Genomic DNA, 6543 nt, shown 5'->3' with positions numbered 1-6543 from the left:
TCTACAACGGTCATAAAATAGTGCATGCTCTAAAGTTTCAATCTCTAGCTCTGCTAGATGGGATTGGACACCTGTATGGCCCTGTTGGTAAGTGCTTCTGTTCTTGAAGTTTCCCTTACATGTAAAAGGTGGTAGTTAGTGGCAGATCCAGAAACTTCTGAACTGAACGTTGGGTTGAAAGTATCAAATAATGAAAACCCCAGTTAACACAAAGAGAGCTGCAAAGGGTAACATCAACAATACAAAAAGACAGAGATCTTGAACCATGTTTTAAGACTTCTTTGGTAGCAATCTTTTAATAATAAGGGTCATCATGGCTGCTGTCTATTGTAGTTGCTGCTGCATTATGGCTAATATCTGACCCTGTCTGGCAGCTTCTTGTTGTTGGTGTTGTTTCTTTAAGGGAAGTTCTTCCGCTCGAAACCAATTTTCCTTCTCTGTTTTTTCCTTCAAAAATTCCACTGCATCATTTCCTCTCCGCCTTCGTTTGGTCTGCCTCCCTTGATCACCCTCAGCTTCAGATCTTTTTTTTTTTTGTCTCTCCAAATCGCTCTATGGCCTCTTTCTCTGCAGTTTGCTTTTCTGCCTCAATCTTCTTTAGGGCTCCCTCAGAATCGCTGAATTCTTCTGCCAACTTTTCTCGATCTATTATATCATCAATTAAAGTTTCAAGTTCAGTTACATCATCTACTGCGACGCCACTAGCTGATTCTTCCTTTTTCTTTTTTTTTTCCAAGTGCTTCTTTTGAAGCCGTTCCATCCTTTCTCGGACACCTCTTAGTGTGAATTTAAATTTCACCTCTTCACTCTTATTCAAGGCTTTAACTATTTCAGTCCACTTTTTACCTTTTTCATTACTTCCTTTCTTATACTTGTAAGGTGCTTCTAGCAGTACCTCATGGCATCACAAAGTATCATGTATTTCTGTCCACTTCATAGTCCTGGATAGGAAATCACAAAGATTATTCAACACACGGTTCAACTAAATTTGGTTGGTTATTATAGCACTGGAGAAGTTTTATTTTTGGCTGCTTTTTGTTTCTAACAACCACCGACTTACTTATTATCAAGAAGAAGTTCATTGAGAAAGATCCCTGAAGATTTTATTTTTGTAAAACCCTTTATTTTAAATTGTTTTATATACAAAAGGTGCATGTAAACACACTACAGCGAAATACATCCCAGTAGAGAAGTCGAAATGCAACACCATACTGACCATATGGTGAATTTGACTTGAGAAAATGACAGTGAGTTGTAAATGTCACATATTTCAATTATGAAAACAGGGAGACTCGCTCCCAATAAAAATGTAAGCCTATTTAATATTCATTTAACTCTCTAAACGAAAGGCGAAGAAACAAAATTACAACAATAAAGTCTGGGGTAAACGGGAAAGGGCTCGGAAGGGATCCCTTCCATTTAATAAAAATTTTCCCAACTGGAAAAGGTAAATGTACAAGGAATATGACACCAACAAATAATTAGGGGGGAAGGGGGGGGGGGAGGAGCGAAGCTACGCTGTGCACAAGCACATGGCGAATGAAGTACGTAGAGCGCATGTCAGAGAAAACTAGTACCAGTCCTCTCCCCCTTCCTCCAGAGTTAAATACAAATAAATGTAATTATTTTAGACTTCAAATGTCCACTAGCAGAATATCAAATGCATGCAACATCCAAAATTGGCCAGTGCACACGACATTTAAAACTCAAAATAGATGGTAATTGAATGCGTTTCTGTCTGCCCAGCTGTAAATAGATTCCAACGTTTGGAAAAAAAATTGTAAGCGATCCTGTGCACAGTGAATGAGTGAATTACATTACGCTTACGTGTTGTAAAATTGACAATTTGGAGCCTGTTAAAACCAAATCAAAGTTTCTACATGGTCCTTCATAACCCTCGTCATTCCTCGACTTCAGCTATTTGAATTTCATGTAGTCTTTGAGGTTTGAAAAGGAAAAATTAGACTTTGTACTTACGCATTTCTCCTGTCGTTCGCTGCGTTCCCCATGTGCTCACTGCTTTAATCCTTCGACAAACCCTGCAGCAAAAGTAAAGGCAGATTCACTCAGTAAGGAACAGCGAGCTTCACAAACATTCACGATAAACTATTTTAAAAGGTGTTAAGTGTATTTCAACAGTTAAAATTGCTCAGGAGACTGTATAAAGCGGAGAAAGAAGTGAGATAAGTCCACGTACCACAGACTACGCCAAAACCTTCCTACTGGCGTACAAGGATTTCCCGCTACGGCTGGTGGGATGGGAACAACTGACATGCGCATTGACTCGTTTTTGGACAATTTCACTTCCGGTAGCCGTAGCAGCACCAGCCGTAGCGATTTGCTTGAACTCCCTAATATTGAGGAGAGTGACGAAGTGCTATTAAAGCAGTCACGTGAAAACATGTCCTCACAAAACTGTGAGCCACAACCTTACATTGTGACTAACAAAGATGAAAATGCTGTCATCTTACAAGACACAAATGGGAACAATAAGACGCGCAACATTGCTCGCATAAAAAAGTTTGTGGATCCCGAAACTGTTGACAAAAGGGAAATAGATCCGCAGCCACCCCTAACCGAGCAGTCAGTGCAGCCAGAACAGGATCACCCGGATCCCAGCCGCAGTCAACCAGCAGCAGATACACCAGAAGCTTCATCTAGCCCCTTGCCTGTGCGTGCCAGGCAAGCACCCACCTGGATGTAAGATTATGTATGCGCATAGATTGAATTATTCAGAAGAAAATAAGAGACTCTGAACTTTCTTTTAAACACTTTACCAGTCACTTCGAGTTTGTTATCTCTACCTTTATAGATTTACTTGTTTGTTTTTGTAATAACGTAGGGGGAGATGTAGTGTCCCGTATGTTCATTGTGACTGCTTTATTATTATGGGATATATTGTAGCGAGCATGTGGTCTCGAGAGATCAAAAGATTAAAACATTTTGTTGTTTTTTAGTATATTAGGACGAAGACACCACAATTGCATTGCCCTAATTGTCAATCTCTTCCAACTAAAATGTGTTCTTGTGCTTTCTTTAGGAGGAAACTGGATTTTGAAATACCTTACATTTATCAATGATATTGACAGTAGTGTCATCAATGATTCTCATACAGTCAGCCTCACTGAGAGGTTCTCCATTATCTATAGGCTGTTCCTTATTAGCCGCAGGTTGCACTACATGTTGTTCCCCATTACCTCCCTATTGATCATCTGCAATTATAGGTTCATGTTGTTCTCCACTATCTCGCTCTTGATCATCTGCAGATTCACCCGCATGTCCCTGTTCCACTGCATGTTCTTCTTCCTTATGTGTATTTGTATTAGACCCTTCACAGTTCATAGGTTGCACGTCATCTAATACGATGATGCTATCTGCCTGGATATACTGATTTACTTCTTACATGAAATTATCCATACTTCTTTGAATACCTCTGTCCACCTCATCAGGGTCATCCTCGACCAGTAAACGCACATACACAGCACCTGTAGAGGCAATACTCTTCAGCAAAGTGTTTCCAATGATTCTTAACCCTGAAGCTAATGTCTGTTTTACTAGCGCTCCAGAGACATTCTTCACGAATTCGAACTCAATACCTTTGCGGCAATCCTCTGGAAACTGTGCTTTCACTTTATTGTAAAAAGTTTTTTCATTCCACCCCTTGTCAGTTGTAAATCCACCTATAAGGCGATTTCTACGCTGGAGACTGGCCTTTTCCTGGCGAGCTGTTGGTGTTTTTTTCACACTATAAACCCACAATAATTGTGTCTTTGATGGAAAACTCATTCGATGGACGGCCAACCCTTTGTGTGGAATTAGAGCGGTCTCTGCCCTTCGAAGTAGGGGTAGAACTACGATGAGTTGTTCCTTGCATACTCGGGAATCTTCGGTGCAGTTCACTTACTAAACATCCGGAACTTCCGATTCTGATCCAGAAGGGAGGGCACTAGAAGCAGAACCAGATGATAATGGACTCGAAGTGGAAGAACTTCGCTGATTACCTGCTGCTGCAGTATGAGTGGAGTTCACTAGCTGAGAAATTCGACTGATTTCTGCTATGGCATTATTGGCTATCTCACGTATCTGCCGTTGAACAGATTAATCCATCTCCAAATATTTAAAATACAGTGTTAAAAGATGAAACCACAAAGATAGCGAGAAGAAATCGAGCGGGAAGGTACTCGAGCCAGTCCCCCTCAAACCGCAAGCCCGCAATGTATTGAGGACGAAAAAATAAATTCACGACACCATGAAAAATAATTATTATACGTTTGTGTCACCAGCTCGATTTTGATTGGCCATAAGCACGCAGCTAATTCTTGCTTGCTCTATTTGTCTGACGTCATACCTACAGACAATAGATTTTATATATGTAGAAGTGACAAAGTTGACCTTCGGCTTCGGCAGATAACACAAACTTTCGCCTCGATAATTATCGCTATCAGGCTCAACCTCATCCAATAATTGTTAATTCTCAGCACCAATGAAAACATAATTCTCAGTACAAGAAGTAAAAAATAATTCGCAGTACCAATCAAAAATAATTTGCAGTGCGAGTGAAAAAACTCATTCGAAGAACCTACAACAAATTTAACAAGACTCAATTAAAATAATTCGTGCCGTTAAAAATAATAAGCAACCACTTCAAAAAACGTTTTGCACCGCCGATGAATATACACAACAAGCTCATAAAAAGCAGAACAGTGATTAAAAAAAAGTGACATGTAAGGTAATTTTATTATTACAATTTTGACCAGAACGCCCTCCATACGTTAGCGCCCCTGGTATTAGAGTGGCATCGCTTGTACCGTAGAATTCCGAAAGTAACGGCGCCCATTAGTTTCGGATTTAGCAGGCAAAAGGGGGCCGTTACTTTCGGGTGGCCGTTACTTTCGGGCAGCCATTACTTTCGGATGGTTTAAAAACGTTTGTACGGTAACAGTCGTTTTAGACAAAACGGACTCGTAACACAGTAAAACATTTCGTTTATGTATATTACTGACCAACTACCCACATAAACAAAGCAGATTGTATAAACAAATAAAGGTCCCAATGTTGGTACTATCGAAAGAAAGGTATGGTCGCATTATATCGCAATGTAACTAATACTGCTTGAAACGTTATATCAAATATGGTGTCAAGTATAATTCGTTTTTTTTTTTTTTATTGCAGTGGAGTGGTAATCTTCACAAGGCCGCTACTTTCGGGTGAGTCGTTACTTTCGGAGTGACCGTTACTTTCGGGATTCAACTGGAAAGTAAAAAATTAACGTTACTTTCGGCGAGCCGTTATTTTCGGGGGGACCGTTACTTTCGGAATTCTACGGTATTGCACTTGTTGACTGCGCGGCCTCGGCCAGCTCATTTGTACAAATTCCCCCGGTGGAGCTGTAAATGCCCAACCCATGGGACAAGGTCAAAATTTCATTTCAAAAACTGAAATGACTGTAAATGAAAGCAAAAAATTTTCACAAACAGATAGCCGCGCGTTTTTCTTTCGGCCACCCACCTTTGCTATCGTCCCAACAACAAAGAAAGCCTGGAACAGGCTAAGAAATAAAATTATCTCGACCATTGTCCTGGTTTTTGGAAGCATTGAACATCCAGGAAGTAACAAGTAGACTTACCAAATAACGCAAAAAGTGGCTTTGATAATGCTTCACTCCCGGGATGACCTGTTAAAGGAAATACCCTACCCCGGGGCTGAAAAGGTTCTTAAATTCCCGACAAATGCCCGGGGCAGGGGAATGTGCGGGAAAGTGAATTGGCAGGTGAAATTTGGGATGAGCTGGCTCCAAAGCAAGCTTGCATTGGACACAACATTTTTCAGACACTCAACATTTCGCCCAACTTCGCATACGCGGAAAACAAGTGAGCGTGTGGGTAGCCGCTGTTGGTATTAAGAGGAAAAATCTGCCCGTTACGTTGTCGTCAGGGGCATTCGTCCTGTGATCAAAAGACAAACCTCGATCTCACATTCGTCATATCAACAAGTTTATTAAGGTTTCTGAACCTTTTTCTAGTTCAGCAGTTACAATATCACCATCATTGATTACAAAAAAAGTGCTTTCACTCACGGACAACAGCCATGAAAATTTATTGGGACAAAAGGAATTTTTGTTTATTATTTTTTTTATTATTGTTATTAACAATATCTACATTACCTTTATAATACGTACAAATAATAGTTAAAATACACTAGAATACAACAAAACAAAAGAAAAATATGGTTACATTCACTACTATAACTTGCAAAAAGTTGCGTTATATCCTACAAAGTACAAAGAAAAGTAATATGCATGCAGCTCTAAGTTACAAAAAAAAAAAAGTCTGCATGCGAGCCAAGTGGCCCATCAGGCCGGAGCTTATCCCCGTTTCTGTAGCATGCAGCGACTAGGAGTATTTCTACTCCCACCTGGATGGGATGCTAGTCCATCCCAGCATTAAGTTCGCCGGTACCCATTTATACACCTGGGTGGAGAGAGGCACTGTGAGAGTAAAGTGTCTTGCCCAAGAACACAACAAAATGTCCCCGGCCAGGGCT

The 6543-nt window shown here is 40.4% G+C and overlaps 1 pseudogene; it reads right to left on the bottom strand.

The window, feature by feature from the left end:
* Nucleotides 1–1401, bottom strand: LOC149109556 (uncharacterized; annotated as a pseudogene).
* Nucleotides 1402–6543: the final 5142 nt, after the last annotated feature.

This window comes from Orbicella faveolata, unplaced genomic scaffold (assembly GCF_042242905.1).
Source record: "Orbicella faveolata isolate gen_17 unplaced genomic scaffold, um_ofav_v1 contig_25, whole genome shotgun sequence".
NCBI classification, from domain to species: domain Eukaryota; kingdom Metazoa; phylum Cnidaria; class Anthozoa; order Scleractinia; family Merulinidae; genus Orbicella; species Orbicella faveolata.
The sequence above is the reverse complement of the archived record's forward strand: the minus strand, read 5'-3'. Positions and strand labels throughout refer to the sequence as shown.